Genomic DNA, 21,374 nt, shown 5'->3' on the forward strand with positions numbered 1-21,374 from the left:
CATAAGATATTATATATTCAAAGTTAATGATAGCATACTTAATGTATGAGACTTATAAAAATTTGACAAAAGTTAATTTTATATGTGCCTATGCCAAAAAATAGAGGTTTTCAAATGAAGCGAGGCCTTATATGAAATGTAATATTTTCCACTTACAACAATTTTCTGAAGTTTCTAAGTTAAAACAAAACATTTAACATATCATAAATGTTCTTTTCATGTAAATATAAGTTTCAAAAAGCATAACACATGAGTTTTACATGGTATTAAGCAATGTCAAGCTTAAAATAACAAGTTGTCAATTTTGGCCGTTCCCTATATTTCCATATTTAATTGCATATAAATGATATTGGAGATGAAAATATGCTTCTTTTTGCCAAAATTCTTGCTGAGATATGATCAAATTTGAAGCCTGGATGTAACAAGACTGTTGCTTTTAATTGTATATGTAGAAAGTATGGTCTGATGCAAAGTTTTTTCAATTTACTGTTTAAAACCTGCATGGAATTTCAGTCTTAAAATGCCAATATTTTAACCACCAGCCATCCAACAGAAGAAAATAAAGGTATTCTGTGAAACAGACAAGTTTAAACAACCAGTAATAAGTGCTTTTCATATAGATTCAGTGCAATCTGTTTAAAGAAATGCAATTTTAAAGTGCATAGAACTTCATATTTCACTTGCTTCGTACGGACCGCTAGACCTAGACTATTAAAACAGCTCATTTTATACTCTTTTTATGCTTTTATCCACTTCTCTTTGTGTTCAGAGTTCACAAATGAGTAAAGCACATGAAATAAATACCACAAACACAAATAGATATCAGAAAAAAATTGTCAGAGAAAAATTAAGGATGCTGATTTTGCAAAAATATTGAAAAAAGTGAAAAAGCTACTTTTTGGGCATATTGGCTGAAAAGTGACTTTTTTTTACAAATTTCTATCAAATAAAAGTGGAAATCATTTCTTCTCCTATAGTTTGACAAATCAATACCAATAGATCATTCAGAGAAGTTGTCAAAATATAAATTCAAAATTTGCTGAAATGCACCTCTTAGGCCCGAGACCACAATTAATTCCTCTATTAGTTCTTTATAACGTTTTGTCTCATAAAAAAAAATTGAACTGTTCTTTTTGCCAAATTTTTTGTGTGTGTAATGTACAGTACAAGTCCAAAAATATGTCCAAGTTTCAGAAACATTGCATGTTTACAACTTACAAATTTAGCCAATACACATCCATACCCCTATGGACAAGTCAAGAGATGTTCCGAAAACTGTAAATATCACCTTTTTGCACCTGACCTAATCACTCTTTCCATATCAAAATCAGTTAAAATAAAACATCTAAAAAATTATTTCACCTCTCTTCTTTCATTTCCACCTTATAAAAGCTAAGAAATGTTTGAGAAAAGGAAAGAAAAAAATTTAAGAAGAAATACACTTAAATTAAAGGGAACTATATTCGTGAACAACGAAAAGCGGGGTCATTAATTGTGGTCTTGGGCCTATTAGGGGCCAAAAACTTGACCAATTCCAATAAAACTTGGCATGATTTAAGCTTAGTGTATTATGAGTCAGTTTACAAAGTTTCAAAGCCATATGATACATATTATAGAAAATGTGGCATTTTTTATATCTCAACTTTGGTTGCTGAATTGTGACGTTGAAATAGAAAAATTTCAACTTTCAAATTTTCGCTTCAAAAATCCCCCGAAACACCAAATTGCACTTTTTTATGTCTCAAGGCATAAGATATTATATATTCAAAGTTAATGATAGCATACTTAATGTATGAGACTTATAAAAATTTGACAAAAGTTAATTTTATATGTGCCTATGCCAAAAAATAGAGGTTTTCAAATGAAGCGAGGCCTTATATGAAATGTAATATTTTCCACTTACAACAATTTTCTGAAGTTTCTAAGTTAAAACAAAACATTTAACATATCATAAATGTTCTTTTCATGTAAATATAAGTTTCAAAAAGCATAACACATGAGTTTTACATGGTATTAAGCAATGTCAAGCTTAAAATAACAAGTTGTCAATTTTGGCCGTTCCCTATATTTCCATATTTAATTGCATATAAATGATATTGGAGATGAAAATATGCTTCTTTTTGCCAAAATTCTTGCTGAGATATGATCAAATTTGAAGCCTGGATGTAACAAGACTGTTGCTTTTAATTGTATATGTAGAAAGTATGGTCTGATGCAAAGTTTTTTCAATTTACTGTTTAAAACCTGCATGGAATTTCAGTCTTAAAATGCCAATATTTTAACCACCAGCCATCCAACAGAAGAAAATAAAGGTATTCTGTGAAACAGACAAGTTTAAACAACCAGTAATAAGTGCTTTTCATATAGATTCAGTGCAATCTGTTTAAAGAAATGCAATTTTAAAGTGCATAGAACTTCATATTTCACTTGCTTCGTACGGACCGCTAGACCTAGACTATTAAAACAGCTCATTTTATACTCTTTTTATGCTTTTATCCACTTCTCTTTGTGTTCAGAGTTCACAAATGAGTAAAGCACATGAAATAAATACCACAAACACAAATAGATATCAGAAAAAAATTGTCAGAGAAAAATTAAGGATGCTGATTTTGCAAAAATATTGAAAAAAGTGAAAAAGCTACTTTTTGGGCATATTGGCTGAAAAGTGACTTTTTTTTACAAATTTCTATCAAATAAAAGTGGAAATCATTTCTTCTCCTATAGTTTGACAAATCAATACCAATAGATCATTCAGAGAAGTTGTCAAAATATAAATTCAAAATTTGCTGAAATGCACCTCTTAGGCCCGAGACCACAATTAATTCCTCTATTAGTTCTTTATAACGTTTTGTCTCATAAAAAAAAATTGAACTGTTCTTTTTGCCAAATTTTTTGTGTGTGTAATGTACAGTACAAGTCCAAAAATATGTCCAAGTTTCAGAAACATTGCATGTTTACAACTTACAAATTTAGCCAATACACATCCATACCCCTATGGACAAGTCAAGAGATGTTCCGAAAACTGTAAATATCACCTTTTTGCACCTGACCTAATCACTCTTTCCATATCAAAATCAGTTAAAATAAAACATCTAAAAAATTATTTCACCTCTCTTCTTTCATTTCCACCTTATAAAAGCTAAGAAATGTTTGAGAAAAGGAAAGAAAAAAATTTAAGAAGAAATACACTTAAATTAAAGGGAACTATATTCGTGAACAACGAAAAGCGGGGTCATTAATTGTGGTCTTGGGCCTATTAGGGGCCAAAAACTTGACCAATTCCAATAAAACTTGGCATGATTTAAGCTTAGTGTATTATGAGTCAGTTTACAAAGTTTCAAAGCCATATGATACATATTATAGAAAATGTGGCATTTTTTATATCTCAACTTTGGTTGCTGAATTGTGACGTTGAAATAGAAAAATTTCAACTTTCAAATTTTCGCTTCAAAAATCCCCCGAAACACCAAATTGCACTTTTTTATGTCTCAAGGCATAAGATATTATATATTCAAAGTTAATGATAGCATACTTAATGTATGAGACTTATAAAAATTTGACAAAAGTTAATTTTATATGTGCCTATGCCAAAAAATAGAGGTTTTCAAATGAAGCGAGGCCTTATATGAAATGTAATATTTTCCACTTACAACAATTTTCTGAAGTTTCTAAGTTAAAACAAAACATTTAACATATCATAAATGTTCTTTTCATGTAAATATAAGTTTCAAAAAGCATAACACATGAGTTTTACATGGTATTAAGCAATGTCAAGCTTAAAATAACAAGTTGTCAATTTTGGCCGTTCCCTATATTTCCATATTTAATTGCATATAAATGATATTGGAGATGAAAATATGCTTCTTTTTGCCAAAATTCTTGCTGAGATATGATCAAATTTGAAGCCTGGATGTAACAAGACTGTTGCTTTTAATTGTATATGTAGAAAGTATGGTCTGATGCAAAGTTTTTTCAATTTACTGTTTAAAACCTGCATGGAATTTCAGTCTTAAAATGCCAATATTTTAACCACCAGCCATCCAACAGAAGAAAATAAAGGTATTCTGTGAAACAGACAAGTTTAAACAACCAGTAATAAGTGCTTTTCATATAGATTCAGTGCAATCTGTTTAAAGAAATGCAATTTTAAAGTGCATAGAACTTCATATTTCACTTGCTTCGTACGGACCGCTAGACCTAGACTATTAAAACAGCTCATTTTATACTCTTTTTATGCTTTTATCCACTTCTCTTTGTGTTCAGAGTTCACAAATGAGTAAAGCACATGAAATAAATACCACAAACACAAATAGATATCAGAAAAAAATTGTCAGAGAAAAATTAAGGATGCTGATTTTGCAAAAATATTGAAAAAAGTGAAAAAGCTACTTTTTGGGCATATTGGCTGAAAAGTGACTTTTTTTTACAAATTTCTATCAAATAAAAGTGGAAATCATTTCTTCTCCTATAGTTTGACAAATCAATACCAATAGATCATTCAGAGAAGTTGTCAAAATATAAATTCAAAATTTGCTGAAATGCACCTCTTAGGCCCGAGACCACAATTAATTCCTCTATTAGTTCTTTATAACGTTTTGTCTCATAAAAAAAAATTGAACTGTTCTTTTTGCCAAATTTTTTGTGTGTGTAATGTACAGTACAAGTCCAAAAATATGTCCAAGTTTCAGAAACATTGCATGTTTACAACTTACAAATTTAGCCAATACACATCCATACCCCTATGGACAAGTCAAGAGATGTTCCGAAAACTGTAAATATCACCTTTTTGCACCTGACCTAATCACTCTTTCCATATCAAAATCAGTTAAAATAAAACATCTAAAAAATTATTTCACCTCTCTTCTTTCATTTCCACCTTATAAAAGCTAAGAAATGTTTGAGAAAAGGAAAGAAAAAAATTTAAGAAGAAATACACTTAAATTAAAGGGAACTATATTCGTGAACAACGAAAAGCGGGGTCATTAATTGTGGTCTTGGGCCTATTAGGGGCCAAAAACTTGACCAATTCCAATAAAACTTGGCATGATTTAAGCTTAGTGTATTATGAGTCAGTTTACAAAGTTTCAAAGCCATATGATACATATTATAGAAAATGTGGCATTTTTTATATCTCAACTTTGGTTGCTGAATTGTGACGTTGAAATAGAAAAATTTCAACTTTCAAATTTTCGCTTCAAAAATCCCCCGAAACACCAAATTGCACTTTTTTATGTCTCAAGGCATAAGATATTATATATTCAAAGTTAATGATAGCATACTTAATGTATGAGACTTATAAAAATTTGACAAAAGTTAATTTTATATGTGCCTATGCCAAAAAATAGAGGTTTTCAAATGAAGCGAGGCCTTATATGAAATGTAATATTTTCCACTTACAACAATTTTCTGAAGTTTCTAAGTTAAAACAAAACATTTAACATATCATAAATGTTCTTTTCATGTAAATATAAGTTTCAAAAAGCATAACACATGAGTTTTACATGGTATTAAGCAATGTCAAGCTTAAAATAACAAGTTGTCAATTTTGGCCGTTCCCTATATTTCCATATTTAATTGCATATAAATGATATTGGAGATGAAAATATGCTTCTTTTTGCCAAAATTCTTGCTGAGATATGATCAAATTTGAAGCCTGGATGTAACAAGACTGTTGCTTTTAATTGTATATGTAGAAAGTATGGTCTGATGCAAAGTTTTTTCAATTTACTGTTTAAAACCTGCATGGAATTTCAGTCTTAAAATGCCAATATTTTAACCACCAGCCATCCAACAGAAGAAAATAAAGGTATTCTGTGAAACAGACAAGTTTAAACAACCAGTAATAAGTGCTTTTCATATAGATTCAGTGCAATCTGTTTAAAGAAATGCAATTTTAAAGTGCATAGAACTTCATATTTCACTTGCTTCGTACGGACCGCTAGACCTAGACTATTAAAACAGCTCATTTTATACTCTTTTTATGCTTTTATCCACTTCTCTTTGTGTTCAGAGTTCACAAATGAGTAAAGCACATGAAATAAATACCACAAACACAAATAGATATCAGAAAAAAATTGTCAGAGAAAAATTAAGGATGCTGATTTTGCAAAAATATTGAAAAAAGTGAAAAAGCTACTTTTTGGGCATATTGGCTGAAAAGTGACTTTTTTTTACAAATTTCTATCAAATAAAAGTGGAAATCATTTCTTCTCCTATAGTTTGACAAATCAATACCAATAGATCATTCAGAGAAGTTGTCAAAATATAAATTCAAAATTTGCTGAAATGCACCTCTTAGGCCCGAGACCACAATTAATTCCTCTATTAGTTCTTTATAACGTTTTGTCTCATAAAAAAAAATTGAACTGTTCTTTTTGCCAAATTTTTTGTGTGTGTAATGTACAGTACAAGTCCAAAAATATGTCCAAGTTTCAGAAACATTGCATGTTTACAACTTACAAATTTAGCCAATACACATCCATACCCCTATGGACAAGTCAAGAGATGTTCCGAAAACTGTAAATATCACCTTTTTGCACCTGACCTAATCACTCTTTCCATATCAAAATCAGTTAAAATAAAACATCTAAAAAATTATTTCACCTCTCTTCTTTCATTTCCACCTTATAAAAGCTAAGAAATGTTTGAGAAAAGGAAAGAAAAAAATTTAAGAAGAAATACACTTAAATTAAAGGGAACTATATTCGTGAACAACGAAAAGCGGGGTCATTAATTGTGGTCTTGGGCCTATTAGGGGCCAAAAACTTGACCAATTCCAATAAAACTTGGCATGATTTAAGCTTAGTGTATTATGAGTCAGTTTACAAAGTTTCAAAGCCATATGATACATATTATAGAAAATGTGGCATTTTTTATATCTCAACTTTGGTTGCTGAATTGTGACGTTGAAATAGAAAAATTTCAACTTTCAAATTTTCGCTTCAAAAATCCCCCGAAACACCAAATTGCACTTTTTTATGTCTCAAGGCATAAGATATTATATATTCAAAGTTAATGATAGCATACTTAATGTATGAGACTTATAAAAATTTGACAAAAGTTAATTTTATATGTGCCTATGCCAAAAAATAGAGGTTTTCAAATGAAGCGAGGCCTTATATGAAATGTAATATTTTCCACTTACAACAATTTTCTGAAGTTTCTAAGTTAAAACAAAACATTTAACATATCATAAATGTTCTTTTCATGTAAATATAAGTTTCAAAAAGCATAACACATGAGTTTTACATGGTATTAAGCAATGTCAAGCTTAAAATAACAAGTTGTCAATTTTGGCCGTTCCCTATATTTCCATATTTAATTGCATATAAATGATATTGGAGATGAAAATATGCTTCTTTTTGCCAAAATTCTTGCTGAGATATGATCAAATTTGAAGCCTGGATGTAACAAGACTGTTGCTTTTAATTGTATATGTAGAAAGTATGGTCTGATGCAAAGTTTTTTCAATTTACTGTTTAAAACCTGCATGGAATTTCAGTCTTAAAATGCCAATATTTTAACCACCAGCCATCCAACAGAAGAAAATAAAGGTATTCTGTGAAACAGACAAGTTTAAACAACCAGTAATAAGTGCTTTTCATATAGATTCAGTGCAATCTGTTTAAAGAAATGCAATTTTAAAGTGCATAGAACTTCATATTTCACTTGCTTCGTACGGACCGCTAGACCTAGACTATTAAAACAGCTCATTTTATACTCTTTTTATGCTTTTATCCACTTCTCTTTGTGTTCAGAGTTCACAAATGAGTAAAGCACATGAAATAAATACCACAAACACAAATAGATATCAGAAAAAAATTGTCAGAGAAAAATTAAGGATGCTGATTTTGCAAAAATATTGAAAAAAGTGAAAAAGCTACTTTTTGGGCATATTGGCTGAAAAGTGACTTTTTTTTACAAATTTCTATCAAATAAAAGTGGAAATCATTTCTTCTCCTATAGTTTGACAAATCAATACCAATAGATCATTCAGAGAAGTTGTCAAAATATAAATTCAAAATTTGCTGAAATGCACCTCTTAGGCCCGAGACCACAATTAATTCCTCTATTAGTTCTTTATAACGTTTTGTCTCATAAAAAAAAATTGAACTGTTCTTTTTGCCAAATTTTTTGTGTGTGTAATGTACAGTACAAGTCCAAAAATATGTCCAAGTTTCAGAAACATTGCATGTTTACAACTTACAAATTTAGCCAATACACATCCATACCCCTATGGACAAGTCAAGAGATGTTCCGAAAACTGTAAATATCACCTTTTTGCACCTGACCTAATCACTCTTTCCATATCAAAATCAGTTAAAATAAAACATCTAAAAAATTATTTCACCTCTCTTCTTTCATTTCCACCTTATAAAAGCTAAGAAATGTTTGAGAAAAGGAAAGAAAAAAATTTAAGAAGAAATACACTTAAATTAAAGGGAACTATATTCGTGAACAACGAAAAGCGGGGTCATTAATTGTGGTCTTGGGCCATATGAGCAAGCTGTCGCCATTATCACGAAGACCAATAATGGCAGTATCATTGACAGGGAGAAACAGATAAATAGTGAATATAGTTGTAAATTATAGCCCTATAAATTTGAATTCAGTCGAAAATAACACCTTGATGATCGAGATTGTTTAGTCTGCATAGTGGGTAAATAGTTTCGTGAAATCGGTAAAAAGAGCAACGTGCAAGAATTTTTTTATTCCGTTAGCTGTGTATTTTTTTTTGTGGACCAATAGGCTGCCCTTCGGAAATTGGTAATGATTCTCGTTACTGACTTTACAAATGCCTTGAAATGGTGTACTCTTAAACTTAAGATTGTAGAGAGAGACATGATTATGTTTTATTGTATGGCATTGGATCTGTCAGCTGTAATGCATGTTGTTGAAGGAAGTTTATGATTATTAATTAACCAATTTTAAGCATTGTACAAATATACGTCCCCAATTCAAATGCATTGATCTTCAAAAAAAGGGGGGTTCCAACCTCCTGAACCCTCCCTCTCTCGCTCCCTCTGGATCCACCACTGGTACATATCATCGTGTAATGTGTTTTCGTACTAATAACAATTTTCACTGCTTACGGTTTTTACTGTTGAGTTTTTATTTAGGTGTTTACTCAGATTTAAAAAGCATGTCCTGTAGATTGATTTTAGGTATCTAGTTTTTTTGTCAATGATTTCTACGATTTTTTACTGTTTCCGATTACTTTGCGATTTTTGTATGTCAAAAAAACGGCGTCATATGTTTTCGTATGAAATAAAAATTGGATCAGTACACGGACAGGAAATGACTACAAAATCCGGAAATAATTTTTTTCTAAAGTCGTGGTTCTGGTGATCGCTTGAATCATAAAAAAAGTTATTAAATACTTTTCAGTACTAAAAATTACTAGTAAATAGTGTAAGGTTGGTGTTTCGTGTGATGAAATTTTTAGATTTTGATTAATTTTCAGATTGGCACCTGGTTTGTACAAAATACATTATTTTTTCTAAAATAAAATGCAGTTTTCAAAATTTATGATTAAATATAAAAAGTTAAGACTGTTTTCATCTTCATGTATCAAGGATGTATAAAAAAAAATTGTCAATGAAATATTGAATAGTTGGATTTTGAACAACCATTTTATATAAGAACCCTGCTAATTTTAACTCGATGGTTTGTAATTAAAACGGCCAAAAAAACACATGACAGTCATATGTCTTGAAGATCCGGTGTCTGACTTGCAAAAAACATATCTGGACTTTATTTTAACCCTTCAGAATTTTTTTCCACAACTATTCTAGTGATGCGTATTTTTGACATTAAATAAAAATGGCTAAATAGGTCAGTTTTATTTAATTTGTTCTAACGTCTTTAAAAAGCGACGTTGAATATGTTTTAAATATATCAAGTTGTAGTGGTGTTGTTGTTCTAAATATAGAAACAGAAAAACATGCCACAATGTACGCGTATGTAGTCGAAACCGACGAAATGTGGTTGATACGAAAACATATGACATACGAAAACATATGACACGACGATATGTATATTCATGATACCTTTTAAGATTGTATTGTTAATAAGGGTAATTTACGAAATGTAGGCTACACAACTGAGTATATAATACCAGAACTTCATTACTAGAGGAAGTCTGCAAGCTGTGTTATATATAGTCCGCAGGCAATCAGGTCACATTGTCCCAGCCTATTCACAGTGGAAATCACTGTACAATGTACATAATGTACATTTAGGTGGCCCTCCAAAATCTTGTTTTGCTACTTATGAATCATGGGTTTAAAATATTACCATAAAACAGACAGTTACTAAATAGTCTCTCTCATTTTTAAGCTCACCTTTCCTAAAAAAACATGGGTGCCAAAACTAAATACATGTATAGAACATAGGGGTAAAATGTAGTTTTGGGATTATATCTGAAAATTAAAGCATTTAGAGCAAATCTGATATGGCGTAAAAATGTTTATTAGCTGTACATCTATCAGCCCTGAAATTTTCAGACAAACCCGTCAACTGATTGTTGGGTTGCTGCCACTATATTAGTAATTTTAGGGAACATTTGCAGTTTTTGGTTATTTTCTTGAATATTATTATAGATAACAATTAACTGTTCACAGCAAAAATGTTCAGCAAAGTAAGATCTACAAATAAGTCAATATGACCAAAATTGTGAATTTATCCCTTAAGGAATTATTGGCCTTTAAATATAAAAAAGAAGATGTGGTATGATTGCCAATGAGACAACTATCCACAAAAGACCAAAATGACACAAACATTAACAACTATAGGTCACCGTACTGCCTTCAACAATGAGCAAAGCCCATACTGCATAGTCAGCTATAAAAGGCCCCGATAAGACAATATAATTCAAACGAGAAAACTAAAAGCCATTTTACACAGTTTGTTCATTATGTTTGTTAGCTTTCAAAAATCTTCTTCTTTGAAACTACTGAACAAGTTGCAGGCAAACTTATTCTAAATGATCCTAAGTGTTTAATTTTTTGTTTTGTAAAAAAAACCATGGCCACCATGGCTAAAAATAAAATAGAACATTGGCGGATCCGGGGGGGGGGGGGTTCCAAGGTTGGAACCCCTCCTTTTTTTTGGCCGATCAATGCATTTGAATGGGGACATATAGCTGGAACCCCCCCCCCCCCCCTTTTATCCGGGGTTTGGAACAACCCCCCCCCCCCCCGCCCTTTTTAAAATGGCTGGCCCCACCACTGTAGAACATAGGTAAAAATGCAGTTTTTGTCTTATGTTTCAAAAACTGAAGCGTTTAGAGCAAATATGTTATCAAAATTTAATTGTTCATTAGGTCAAGATTTATCAACCCTGAAATTTTCAGATGAATGGAACAACCAATTGTTGTGTTGCTGCCACTACGTACATGTACATGTATATAGTAAATTTTGGAAAAATTGCTGTTTTTGGTTATTTTCTTGAATATTATTATAGATGAAGACTGTAAACAGCAAAAATGTTTAGCAAAGTTAAAAGACCAAAATTGTCAATTGACCACTTAAGGAGTTATTGCCCTTTAAAGACAATTTTGCACAATTTGTTCATCATATAAAATTAAAGATGTGGTGTAATTTCCAATGTGACAACTCTTCACAAAAGATCAAATGACACAGAAATAAACAACTATAGGTCACCATAAAGCCTTCAACAATGAGCAATTCCATACTGCATAGTCAGCTTTAAAAGGCCCAGAAATGTCAAATGTAAAACAATTCTAACAAGAAAACTAACGGCCTTATTAATTTACAAGTAAATGAACGAAAAAAAAATATGTAACACAGCAACAAACAAGAACCACTGAATTGCAGGCTCCTGACTTGGGACAGGCACATACATACATGATGTGACAGGGTTAAACATGTTAGCGAGATCCCAACCCTCCCTAACATAGGACAGTGGTGTAATAGTACAACATTGAAACGAACTATAAAAATCAGTTGAAAAAGGCTTAACTCATCAGATGGATACAAATAGAAATATATCTAACAAAAACAGAGTGAAAGTGGCTGGGCACTTATACATCCCAACAACAAAAAGACCATAAGTACAGATCTGAGAGTACTCACAGTTACTGACAGCTAGTTCAAAGCCATTAACAATTAATAAAAAAAATCATGCATCTAAGACAGTGACTAAATTATCAATCATTACACATCCAACATCACATGGATTTAGTGTAAAGATGTCATAAACAGTCAGAGAAAAACATGACCTTGTGCAATGCTAAGATAAGGTATCAACAGATTGTAGATCCATGAATGTGCATATATGTATATTATATATAACAATAATATTTAGTTTGCTTTTAGTTTACTGATAACAAAATCAACATTAATACCAATTCTTTTAGAATAAGTTTGCTAACTTTAAATAATCTTAATATTCCTCTGAAATTACTGAACAAATTTCAACCTAACTTGAGGTGAATTATAATTAGGGTATCTCCAATAAAGTTTATGTTTTATATTCTGTTTTCCTGAAAAAAAACATGGCCACCATGGCTAAAATTGAATATAGGGTAGAATGCAGTTTTTGGCTAATTAATTATTTCACAAACTAAAGCATTTAGAGAAAATCAGAGAAGGAGTTAAAGTATAATTCATTAGGTTAAGGTCTACCCGCCCTGAAATTATCATCAGGGTAACAGATTTTTAGGTTATTGCCCCTGAATTGATCATTTAAGGAAAATTTGCAGTTTTCAATTATTATCTTGAATATTATTATAGATAAAGATATTAAACTGTAAACAGCAAAAATGTTAAGCAAAGTAAGATCTGCAAATAAGTCTTCTGAACTAAATGTTCAATTTACCCTTAAGGAGTAATTGCCTTTTAAATTCCATTCTCAATTTTATTATTTACAATTTGTTCTCTTAAATATTAAAAAATCTTCTCCTTTGAAATTGCTGAATTAAAATCCGCCAAACTTAGGCTGAATGAGCTTTAGAGTATCTAGTATACATTTTGTATTCTATTTCCTAGCATATAAAAAACAGCCCTATGGCTAAAAGGAAACTAAGGGGTAAAATGCATTTTTAATTTGAAAAGCAAAAATAATAATTGATGAAGATTTAAGCAAAAAATTACAGTTGAGAGCCTCTTGTTCATTAATTACAAGTATGTATTATATATTCATTATAATCTGTCATTTTATTAGTGTTTTATAAGCATCCGCTTTTAATTTGCACATTTCCAATTCAATGGACCATGTTTTATCTTTATAAACGTTCGATGTGACTGTGTCACTGTGGGCCAATTAATTCATGGTGTGCTATGCATAAATTATCAAGACCCAGAATTGCAAAAAAAATATTGCTACATGTTATTTTCAATAGCTTTTTTCCCTACTGAGGACTGTCTATAAAGCATGATGAATTTATGTCTTTTTTTTTTTTTAGATAAAATGCCTTTGTTAGGAAAAGAGGCAGACCTTATGCCCATGTTACATATGAAAGAGGTAAAAGGAAATTAAAGAAAGGTGTTCAGGTCATAAAAAAAATCAAACAGGAAACAAAACCTACATCTGGACTCTAGCTTGCTTCCATATTTTCAGGAAATGACCTTAATTCAGATCCTCCTTGTTCAAGTTCAGTGCTTTGTATAGAATATTGCCATAAAATATTGGATGTGAAATACCTGAAAGTATAAGATGTCTACATGTTGATCTTTAATTACGAATGATGTTCTTGTACGATGATAACATTTTGTAAATGTTTTGACTTGTTTGTGATATGAAGAACTTTGTAATAATTTTCAATAATTCAGAGATTAATTTTTTTTCTTCATTAAAATCAAATATATTGTTACAATACATACAGGAGCAAATCGAACAAGTTGAGATATATGTATAAACACAATAAGATGTTGACAGATTGTTTCTGAATGTTTCTTATTTATTTCTTGAATAAATTCCAGTAGTACATTGTGTACTAGTACTGCTTTTTTCAAAGATAATATTTTAATGGTTTGGGAAAAAAATCCCTCTTAACTATTGAAAGTTAGATAACTATTCACATACATGAATGAATGTTTATTTTTTAGGTACAGATGCCCTTAAAGTTTTTGATGAAGTAAAGAGCAAGATACTATACCATCCGGCAGTGGTATACCTTCATGACACTGTATGATTAATTTGACAAAGAATAACAATAGGACACCAACAGTTCACATATGAGAAGATATTTTAGGGTAAACCACATACTGTGTAGGATTTAATAATGTCCCCTATGAAATGATGTCCAGAGGACATTATTTCATAGTAAATACATGGACAATATTTACTTATTTAGATGTGTCCTGGACACAATTTCCCATGAAAATATGTCCTTGGGTATGAAAAAGTGTCTATGAACATGAACATTATTTAATACTATAATTCTGTACAGGTGGACACTTTTTTTCAGGACATTATATCCATCAGGACATTTTTTTAAAATGATCAAAATATTAAATGATGTCCATTGCCTTGTTATTACTGGACATATTTTAACTTTAATACAGTGTTACCTTGACAGAGAGTTGTCTCATTGACACTCATATCTTCCTTATCTTCCTATTTATACTTTTAATATATATATACATGTGTGATGATTTAAATTGAAATAAAAAAGTGACAGATGCTGTTCAGTATTATTTTCCTTGAAGGACACAATTAAATAAAAATTACTACAAAAAATTGTCCTGTAGGGGAACATATTTCATAACTGTTGCTGTAAAATGCTGTATACATAGGGGACAACATTCCATGGCAATGGACAGTGTTTAATACCAAAATTCTATATTTTCTATTGCCTTCTTCTCATAATAAATATAGTATAGTTCTTCACATTTGATTTTATACTTTACACTCTTCTTCCTTTTTGTTCTTATCATTAGCTGGGTATTTCTTAAAACTTTAATTTCTCTCTATTTACTTCCATCCTTAATTTTGTTTACATATGTATATTAATCAATTTCTAATCAATCCTTCAGATTTTTATTAATATTCAAGTGTAATAAAACTTTTTAATGGCCTTTGTATTACTTCCCTTGGAGGACACAATTTAATAGTGACTACTATGACAACTTGTCCTGTAGGGGAACACTTTTTCATAACTTTTGCAGTAAAATTCTGTCCAGTTGAGGGACAATATTTCATGGCAATGGACATTATTAAATACCAAAATTCTATGAAAAATTGTCCACATGGACACTATTATGTCTTACAACTGTACAGAAATTATTTAAATAATTTAAAATAAAGATATTAAGCAAAATTTTTAAAATATTGTTGGGCTTTAAATGACACAGAATTAACCACTATATGTCACTGTAAGCCTTCAACAAAGAACAAAACCAACACCACATAGTCAGCTATAAAAAGCCTCAAAACAAAAAATGTAAAACAATTCAAACGAGAAAAATAATGGCTTAATTTATGTAAAAAATGATATGTAACACAGTCACAGCAACAAAAATCCACTACAGGTTCCTGACTTGTGACAGGCACATACGATTGTGAAGGGTTAAACTAGTTTGAAGGCACTAACCCTTCCCCTAACCTGGAAAAGTGGTGTAACAATACAACATAATAACAAACTATGAAAATCAGTTGAATTTTTTTTTAACTCAGCTCAAGGATACAAATAGAAATACATCTAACAAAAAACAGAAAATTGACATGGATAGGTACTGGTACATCCCAACATAAAAATAGAAAAAAACCAGCCTAATTAATTAATGTACAAAAAAATGAGTGAAAAACAAATATTCACAGTTACTGACAGCTAGTTCAAAGCCAATAACAACTTATAAAAAGAATCATGCATCTAAGACTGATTTGTCATTCAATACACATGCACCATCTAATGGATTTAGTAAACAGGTGTCATAAAGTAATTCAGAGAAAAAACATGAACTTGTGCAATGCCAAGATACAGGTATTGACAGATTGTAAGATCTATAAATGTGCATATGTATATAACTATAATATTAAGTTCGATTTTAATAAAATAATAACAAATCAATATTATACCAATAAAAACAAAATTTAAAGACCTAATTACAGTGTTGATTTGGTAACCGTTTCAAATAGGTTTATTTAAAGGATCAATAATTTTACCTGGATCATTTCTAAATTTCTGTGCTCGGAAAATAACATATATACATTTGTACTCATATTTGTTCTTTTTTTCATATGAGGCAGACTTCATACATGTACAGGAGCTTCTAAACAGGTTTTAAAAGATGGAGATGTGGTATGATTACAAATGTGACAACTAGTCACAATTGATTTGGGTAGAAGGGACAATAAGTAATGCCTTCAACCATGAGTATAAAAGACCAAATCAGAAAAAATAATGGCTAGATTTAGGACCAAATAAATTGAAAACAATTTTAATGGAAACCAACCACTCAATTTCAGGCTCCTGGTTCCAGATTTGGGACAGGCACATATTAAATATTTTAATTTGAGATAACTTGTGAGCACTTAACCAAGAAATATTAACAATATGTAACAAAAAATCTCCCCTTTGGCTTACATTCTTGCATAGATTTTCCCATTGGAAACTGACTGAATTAATTAAAAAAAATACACATTTATTACTTTTTATTTTTCTCTTTCTTTATCAACTTTAATTAATTTGCTATCATGTTATTGTTTCTTTGTTATTTTTAGGTGAATGGTTATAGTAATTTAGACAAGCAAAACATGCATTAAAGACTGGCAGTGTTGCTTGGATTTTCTTCAAATGGTAATATCTATAGTAACGTGTTTAATTCATACAAATGTTTTCATTGGCTATTTGTGTTGGCTGATAGATGTATCAATTCGTGCCATTTTTAGCTCATCTGACCCAAAGGGTCAAGTGAGTATTTCTCATCACTTGAAGTCCGTCGTAATTGTCTGTTAATTTTTACAAAAATCTTATCTGAAACTACTGAGCCAAATATAACCAAGCTTGTCCACAACCATCATTAGGGTATCTAGTCCCAGGACCTGACATGCTAACCATCATAATTGCCATGCATGGTTGTAAATAGTACAGAAGGGCAAATTCAAGTTTTTTTTATTGTCTTAAAAATGCTATAGATAGAGAAATTATGAAAATTGCAGAAGTATTTAGGAGATATTGAACTTAAAAATAGATTTTAACCATTTGTTTTTGTTTTTTTATTGCATTTTCCCCTTAAGGTGATACCTAACACTACAGGGAGATAACTCTGTAAGGTCAGCTAAACGTTTTAATTACGTTGTGTTGTAAAGGGAATATTAAGATTCTCAATGATCAAAATTAGTGTTTGTCAAACTGCTATATAACCAGTGTAATTTTTCTAACAAAACGGTTGGTTCAAAATTTTTGAAATTTTTATGTTTTTGTTAAAGGGTCAAAGTAAATACATTGTCAAAATTTTATGAAAATTAAACGAGCCAAATTAATTTTAGTGAAAGTGTTGGGTACCACCTTAAGGAGGCTTAAGAAAAAAATCAGCAAAAATTGAAACATTTGCTTTTTCATTTCAAATTTTATTTATTACACTATTAGTGTTACTTTATGATATGGTTCAAAAATCAACCAAAATAAAAAATCGTTTTGGCCCCAGAGTAGAATGTTTATATCATTGAAAATGCTCCAAACTATCATCCTTTGGTGTAAAAAATGCCATTTTTTGAATAAAAATTGAAATAACTTTTTTAACTCATCCACCGGTGACCTATATTTTTTTATTATTGTTTTCAAATGAACTGTACTTAAACTAATTTATTGAAAAATTTAAGCAATTTCTGTAATTTAGTTCTTTTTTTATTTTTATTTTACCTTTTTTTCTATTAGTTCAACAGAAAAAAAGTACTTTAACAGAAATACGTTCTTCTTTCAAATGAAGATTGTGAGCTTAAATGAACGGTGACCCCATATTTTTGTTTAATTTTTCTTTTAAGAATAGGATAAAGTTTATTTATAGAAAAGAAAAGCAATTTCCTATATTTAAAAAAAAGTGATTTAGACCCGCTAGCCCCCTTATTATAACAAAAGCTATAATAAAAGAGAAGCGAAAGGTACCAAAGAAAAATTTTAAAAGACCAACAGACAACCAATAGTGTATAAAACATGTTACACTAAAGACGGACCCTATTACAAACTGGAGGTGATCTAGAAGGGTAGGCAGATCCTGCTTCACATATGACACCTGTATAGATGTAGAGAAAATTTAAATATAAAAAATGGTCTAGTTTCTGGTGTCAAAATTTATGAAACCTGAAACTATTAAATGTTTCTCTATGTTTGGGACAGAATTAGGTAATGTGTTTATGTGAATCACTAACTTATGCAAGACAGGCCCGTAACACCTGACAACCTCACATTTTTTTAGTTTCTTTGTTGATTTCATAGGTATAGGGAAACCATGAATTTAAATATCAATCAAAGTAAAAAATATCTTGTGGTCTGGTGTGTTTTTGTTGCATCGCATATAATATCTGTTATCCCTTTTAAAAGAAAGTTTTCTTACGTTGACAATATTCTTGTTCACAAAATAAAACAAAATATTTTTTTCGTATTATACTAAATTAACTACAGCAATCAAAAAATATTTGTGAAATTTTACAGATTTTTTAGATTACTACTGGTACGAGACAACACTATTTTTAACATTTGACCTTTGTTTTTAATTTTGTTAAAGCATAAAATTTTAATTATCACATATATTTTGAAATTGTAATATAATCTAGAATGTAATGATATCTCATACATATTAAAGTTTTTATTTTAATATATGAAAGTATAATGCATAATACAACCACCCACATAAAAAAAAAATGAATTACCTTCCCTGGGGGAACATAGTATTTTCTGGAACTGCCCTTAATGTTTTCTTGGGGGATAAAGTATTTTCTGGAGCAGCCCTTAATGTTTTAATATAAAAAAATATCTATTTCAAGTTGATAAACACAAAAAAATCCTGTGATATAGTCTATATTACTCCAATATAGGTTTTACCCTTGTTCTATGTGTATGTTACATACAAACGTATAAAAAAGAAAAGATGTGTTGTTAAGTTTGCCAATGAGACAATTCTCCACCAGAGACCTAATGATGTAGATGTTAATGATAAACCACACATTGAAATGCCTACCTGCTCATTCTGGATATGACATGAAATTTCATTATTGAAACGAAAACAAATGTAGAGTTTAGTATGACGTCCATCCTCACTGAACTAGTACATATTTTTGTTTAGGGACAGCTATTAAAAGCACACTTCAGGGCGCGGGATTTTCTTGTTGTATTGAAGACCCATTGGTGGCCTTTGGCTGCTTTCTGCTCTTTGGTCGGGTTGTTGTCTCTTTAAAAAAAATCCCCATTTTCATTCTGATTTTTACATTTTACTATCTGTAGCTAACATTATTTTTATATACTCTTTATAGATAAGTTTTTGCAAATATAACTATCTATTGCAGATGGATTCTATAGTCAGAGGGGAGATGTGATCTTTATTAAGGTCAAGTTACAGTAAATGGGCTATGTCACAGATTTCAGTAAAATTTTGCATATATACAACTCTGGCTCTATGAACTTGTGAAAACCTAACAAGTAATGCATTTATCTTATTTATCATTAGAAATATTACTGATTGAAATCTTTCAAAATGAGTGAACATTGGTATAGAAAGCCCTTAAAATCGGCAAAAACCTTCCAAAATCTGGCTTAAAATTCATCAAATCTCTGATTCTTCTCCATAGATTTTTTTTTTAAACTATATGTCGTTGATACATAAATTTCCGTTTTGATGTTGCAAAATAAGTATAAGGTCACCGACTTTGTTTGTACAATCAAAATCTGCAACTTATAAAAAAGAAGATGTGGTTATAATGATTGCCAATGAAACAACTTTCCACAAGAGACCAAAATGACACAGAAATTAACAACTACAGGTCAGTGTATGGCCTTCAACAATGACCAAAGCACATACCACATAATCAGCTATAAAAGGCCCCAAAATGACAATGTAAAACAATTCAAATGAGAAAACTAACGGCCTAATTTATGTACAAAAAATGTACAAAAAACAAATATGTAACACATAAACAAATGAAAACCACTGAATTACAGGTTCCTGACTTAGGACAGGCACATACATAGAGAATGTGGAGGGGTTAAACATGTTAGCGGGATCCAATCCCTCCCCTAATCTGGGACAGTGGTGTTATAGCCCATTTACTGTTCCTTGACCTTAAAATAGATTGATAATTCAAATTGAAAAACTCAATTTTAGCACTAACAGGTTGTTTTGCATTTTATTTATTAAAAATGTTATAATAGCCATGAAACAATGATTTTATTTTCAGGTCATTTAAGAAGAAAATTGATAGAGGAAAGATACAGATATGCAAGAATTTAATATTTGAAATGCACTTAATATTTCTTTTGTATATGACCACCAAATTTTGGCTGTCATTATTATCTCTGCCATATAAACAAATATATCTTGTAAAATTTATTCATTATAGGAAGCTTAAATAACAAATATCTATAACCACATTATGGGGTGCATATACACATAACTAAAAAAAAAGGCTTATTTAGTCCAGTCAATCTAGCATAAATTTGACCCTAACCTGAAAGTAATTGCAACAGAAGATTTTTAAGGTTTAATCTTTAGCATTATACCCCAAATATACACAGAAAAAAGTCCCATAAAATCTTACTGGAGGAAGACTAAAAAAATCACCATATAAAATTCCTATAGAGATTTGCATTGAAAAGGGATATAACTCTTGCAAAAATGGCAGAAATATCAATAAAAATTGAGTCAAAATAATAATAATAACTTTGCCGCTTATATTCATCAGAATGTATTGATTCTTGGTTTTTTTTAGCAGTCTTTAGAGTATAACAAACAATTCTAAAGGTGTTTTCATATCTTTTATCAAGCTATAATCTAGATTTCGTAATTCATTAGTTGACCATTTATTAAATTTTTAAACATGTCAAGGAAAAGAATCTCAAATTTAATGAAAATAATTAAGCATGTATTCTTCTTTTAGTGGTTTAAAGTTTCTTTAGACAAGTAAGATGCTGAAAAATATAATATACAGATATAGATAATATCAAATTTTTACATTATTTTTTCAAAATGGTCACAAAGCTTCTAATTTGCAATTTCTTCAATAAAAAATGCACACAAAAAATAAAACTACCCACAACACTTTGGTTTTGTACATTTCATGAGCAGAAGATTATATGATTTAGTCAAAAAACCAACTTATAACCCATCAAAGTTTCATACTTTACATAAATTTCAAGAAAATCAACCAAAAACTGACCAAAAAAGACATTTTTGCGGAGTTATCTCCCTCTTCCAAAT

General features: G+C 30.3%; 1 long non-coding RNA gene across 2 annotated transcripts; it reads left to right on the forward strand.

Annotated features, from left to right (window-relative positions):
- Nucleotides 1–8,501: 8,501 nt before the first annotated feature.
- Nucleotides 8,502–20,503, forward strand: LOC139505640 (uncharacterized). Of its 2 annotated transcripts, none has more exons than XR_011659805.1 (4): nt 8,502–8,659; nt 14,070–14,216; nt 16,687–16,762; nt 20,356–20,503. It is a non-coding gene; the product is annotated as an uncharacterized lncRNA (long non-coding RNA). The 2 variants fall into 2 exon arrangements; XR_011659804.1 differs by lacking the exon at nt 8,502–8,659 and adding an exon at nt 11,462–13,485.
- The last annotated feature ends 871 nt before the right edge of the window (nt 20,504–21,374 follow it).

The sequence above is a fragment of the Mytilus edulis genome, unplaced genomic scaffold (genome assembly GCF_963676685.1).
Source record: "Mytilus edulis unplaced genomic scaffold, xbMytEdul2.2 SCAFFOLD_188, whole genome shotgun sequence".
NCBI lineage: Eukaryota > Metazoa > Mollusca > Bivalvia > Mytilida > Mytilidae > Mytilus > Mytilus edulis.